Below are 5,391 nucleotides of genomic sequence, written 5' to 3'. Positions count from 1 at the left end.
TAACATTAGTCAACAAAAGACATGGTATCAAGAACAAGATAAAAGGTAGTTGAAACGAGACACCTACGATTCCCCACATAGCAGCTTCTTGTCATTGTTGCTAGCTGTATAGCATCTCAGAGTCGCCTTTTCACTGTTGACGTTGAGACTCCGGGTACTATTTAATGAAGCTGCCAGTTGAGGGCTTCTGAGGCATCTGTTTCTCAAACTTTACACTCTAATGTACTTGTCCTCTTGCTCAGTTGTGCACCGGGCCTCCCACTCCTCTTTCTATTCTGGTTAGTGCCAGTTCGCGCTATTCTGTGAAGGAACACAGAATACACAGCATTATACAAGATCTTCAGTTTCTTGGCAATTTCTCGGATGGAATAGCCTTCATTTCTCAGAACAAGAATAGACTGACGAGTTTCAGAAGAAATGTCTTTGTTTCTGGCCTGCAATCGAACCCACAAATGCTGATGCTCCAGATACTCAACTAATCTAAAAAATGGCAGTTGTATTGCTTCTTTAATCAGACAACAGTTTTCAGCTGTGCTAACATAATTGTCATTTTAAAATGATAAACTTGGATTAGCTAACACAGCGTGCCATTGGAACACAGGAGTGATGGTTGCTGATAATGGGCCTCTGTATGCCTATGTAGATATTCCATAAGAAATCAGCCATTTCCAGCTACAATAGTCATTTACAACATTAACAATGTCTACACGGTATTTCTGATAAACTTTATGTTCTTTTTTATTTATTTATAAAAAAAAATCGAATTTGACCCATTTTTCTCCCCAATTTCGTGGTATCCAATTCTTTAGTAGCTACTATAGTGTCTCATCGCTACAACTCCCGTACGGGCTTGGGAGAGACGAAGGTTGAAAGTCATGCGTCCTCCGATACACAACCCAAACAAGCCGCAATGCTTCTTAACACAGCGCCATCCAACCCGGAAGCCAGACGCACCAATGTGTCGGAGGAAACACTGTGCACCTGGCAACCTTGGTTAGCGCGCACTGCGCCCGGCCTGCCACAGGAGTCGCTGGTGCGCGATGAGACAAGGATTTCCCTACCGGCCAAACCCTCCCTAACCCGGACGACGCAAGGCCAATTGTGCATCGCCCCACGGACCTCCCGGTCGCGGCCGGTTACGACAGAGCCTGGGCTAGAACCCAGAGTCTCTGGTGGCACAGCTGGTGCTGCAGTACAACGCCCATAACCACTGTTCCACCCGGGAGGCCCAACTTTATGTTATTTTAATGCGGGAAAAAAGTGCTTTTCTTTCAAAAACAAGGACATTTATAAGCGACCCCAAACTTTTGAACTGCAGTGTATTTATATGGGATGTTGCACCAGTTAGGCTGGGTGAGGTCAGTCATGAAATCAGGAAGTTAGGTCCATCATTCAGACAGGTGCAGCCTGGCATCTTGCTAACCCTGTAGGTTCTGTCTTCCTTTACACAAATTATTATTATGGTGGATCTTTGTGTTCACCCACAGTGTCTTTAGAGGGCTCTTCAGTCAATGCAACTGAAGAAACGTACAGTACCAGTCAAAAGTTTGGACACACCGACTCATTCCAGGGTTTTTATTGATTTTTTAAAACTATTTTCTACATTGTATAATAATAGTGAAGGTATCATAACTATGAAATAACACATATGGAATCGTGTAGGAAGCTGATGACAGCTTTCTCTGTAACAGCCTTGTTTTTTCATTTCACAGATGAAGTTGCTTGAACAAGAGCTGGCAAAAGATATACAAAGCATTGAAGATTTCCGCCAGAGTGAAGTAATTGATATGGCGTGCTAGCGTTTTGTTACACCCGCAATAACATCTGCTAAACATGTGTATGGGACCAATCAAATTGGATTTGATTTCAATTTGATTTGCAAACGTTTTGTGTGTCGTGGAGGCCACCATTATATTTCCAATACTCTACAGGTAAGAACGTGCCACGGTCAAGTGCTGCCATCTGCGTTAGGATTTGAGAGATCCAGAAGTCTCTCCAGTGAAAGACAGTTAGTTCGTCATACCAGACATTAGGCTCATAAAGCAAAGAGAGGGGATAATATGCTGGGATAGTGTGTTGACTCTGTCCTATTGATATTAACCATGGGAGTTGGGTTAGAATACAACCTGTTCCACATAAGTCAACAGTGAAGTGCTGAATCTTGTAACTTTAAAGTCCTGCCGCCTCATAGCATATCACCATATTGCTTCTGTCCTCACATTACCCAGCTGGATTTATTGAAGCACAAAATATATACTTTGTTATAATTGCCCCAGCATATTTTTTATTATACACATTTTATGATTGTTTTAACACCTAGCCTTGATAACCCCCCCAAATCACCTCACCTCCACCACTATATTGACTCTATACAGTTTACTCTATCAACAATAAAGCTGCAGCACTTCAGCTACATATCGCTCTCAGTCTTGCTTATTCATCCCTTGGTCCGGGGGGAGGATAGGGGGTTGGGGGTGTTTCTGTCAACACACTGACCACATAGAGACCGACAGCCCCTGTGCTGAGAGAGAGAGACAGACGGGGACGGGGGGACGAGGGTAGAGAGGGGAGAGACAGAGAGAGAGCGGAATGCAGTGTGCAGCTGACACAACACGCTGATGGCTGGAGTGGATGGGCTAGCCTGATTAATGGGCCTCCACAATGAGGGGAGTTGAAAGTCCACTTCATAAAGAATGACTTAACAATACAGGGAGCATAGTGCCTGACCATTATGGATCTGTGGAGTTTTTGAATGGACAATGCGTACTGTCTCATCCTACTTAGGGCCATGGTCTTATTTAACACGTGCCCCTTGTACAGAAAGTCTCTAACCCAACCAGTTGACACGTTTGCTTTGGTTCCTGTTATTTGTCAGTGCACTGGGCTCAGTTGTCTATTGTTTCGGCATCTATGTGAGGCAACAAAGGTCTTCCTACATACGAGACGATTTTGCTGAGAGGTTTTCTCGGTACCTAAATTGTTATGAAAGAGAAAAAAACCCCAATGATGATCAAACTGGAAAATGGTATGGATTTATAGGGTAACATATTCTTGTTATGGCCTGGTGGTTTATCCAAGTTGATGAGACTGGCTGTTGGCTACATCCTATTGAAGCGGATAAACACCTATGCATTTTCTCCCTTTCTAAAGACAATGAGCCATCTTTACTTTTATTCTCAAACTGAGACGAAACTAAACCCCATCCTGACATCCTTGGCTTAACTAGACTAACAACACAGGTACTGTATAATATTCCCACCACTCACCATGGCAAGTCTTCGTCTGTCCCTATTCATTCATTTCCACATAGGAACCAACTCGCTCTCCATCTCAAGCCTTTACAATGAAGACCTGCGTTACTCCGTCAGATTATGGGAACATACAATATGTAACATTTCCTGCTGTTTAATGGGCATTTCAATTAATGATAGGGTATTCATTGATTATTGAATAATATAACTAAGAATAAATCTATGATTTCATGAGCATACATTTCCCCAGCCCCACCTCTCTTCTTACCAAACAAACAAAGTGTCAGGGTTAGGCTATTGATATTACAGATGCATTTAAGACATTTTCATACAACAGACACCCAGATCTGTCTTGAGAGTCAGAATTCGTCCTTTGAGGTCTCTTACTTTATGGAGGTCCTCTTAAGAAAAGAGGATGTCCAGCAGTGACCTGAGTTGACCTGACCTTCACACGCCCCGGACCATATGCACTAAATCAGCTAACATGGCCATTCACAATGCTTGCTCAGGTTCTGATTATAACGGTCACTAGTTTGTTTAAAAGTAACCATTGTTAGACCTGAGTTAGTGGGATGGCACAAAACATAAGACCCCCTATTTAAATAGAGTTTGAAAATTGATAAAACACCACTGATGTTCACTGATCACCACTGGCCAACAATGTGAGTTCCCAGAACTGTTTCAGTAGCCATGTTTTAATTTCTGAAAGAAGCTGAGGAGAAATTGAGTGCAGAGAAGTAAAAAACAAAACAGAGGAGTTATGCTTCCTCAGGAGGCCATTTTAAAAGGTCAAGCAGCAATAAAACAGCCTGTGGTAAGATTTGTTCTCTTCAATATCCATGGACATGCATGACATGATTTAAACTAACAAAACAGTAGAAGGAAACCGCTGAATAGATTCACCACTTATTTCTTTCTCTACGTCCAGGTTGTTGAAGGGGGGAAGGAGTTGATCCAACAACTCGATGAGCTTTAAAAGACGACCATACAGAAAAACTAAACAGAGAAGTATGTATCTAATGCATACAATCTCATTCATGTTGGATTGTAAAGAAGAGAGACATGAATAGGTCAGACAATAATATGGCATAATGCATTATCTGGTACTAGTATTACAGTGGTGATGAGTTGGCCTATATGCCACTATCACTCTTCATTGCAGCGTCAAAGATCAACCTTGCTATAACAAAAGAATCTATAATAACACATATCATTCTAATCTCAGTGCGTCAGACTCGTAGGGTGCATTGCAACCAAGTGGCAGAATGTAGCGCTGTGCTATATATTACCGCTGGATTTCTTAAAAACGCCACTAACAGGAGATTATCTGCATCTGCGTGTTAAAGCAAACTTGCTTGCAACTAAAAACCCACAAGTTGATCTCTCATTGTTACTGTGTCAAGTGATTATGATACTAGACCGCCCCCAATGAAATATGGATACTAAATACTTAATAGAGAATAAGTAGTAGGCCTAGATTTCGTTCAAACGTTTCACCTTAAATGGCAAAATAATATAACATATGCACATTTGAAATAAAAGTTTTTTAGCCTACATTTTCATTCAAGGAAAACATGTAGATGATATAACTAAATCAATATTGATTAAGTTGCACACCTCAAATATGGACAGTCCAGGGATATTTTTCCCCTGGTCTTGATAAGAAATGATCATACCAGACAATTTTATTTTAAAGACAGTTGTATTTAATCGATATCATAAATTGGAAACATAAAATAATAAGAGTAGACTACACCAACACTACTTTTCCATTCATACATCGTGTCGGATAAATTGCCACAGTAGACTTTTCGTGGTAAACAAGGAAATACATTATTTCAGTTGTATGCAATGATTGCCAAATAATGGGGGGATCAGCTAACTTCAACACATCTTTCCATGGTGCAGAGAGAAAAATGTGCAGTTTTATAATGCTATTCTACACATTTTGTCATGAGGTTAAGAGAACACGTTGCAGTTTTAAAGCTAATTTCCTGCAATTCCATACTTTTTGCCATGGGGCAAAATAATAAATATGTTATTTTATAGCTCATCTCATGCTATTCTACACATTTTGCCATGAGGCTGAGAGAAAATATTGCAGTTTTAAAGTTAATTTCCTGCAATTCTACACATTTTT

Source organism: Oncorhynchus keta, chromosome 15 (genome assembly GCF_023373465.1).
Source record: "Oncorhynchus keta strain PuntledgeMale-10-30-2019 chromosome 15, Oket_V2, whole genome shotgun sequence".
Taxonomy (NCBI): domain Eukaryota; kingdom Metazoa; phylum Chordata; class Actinopteri; order Salmoniformes; family Salmonidae; genus Oncorhynchus; species Oncorhynchus keta.
This window is presented reverse-complemented; position numbering follows the sequence as displayed.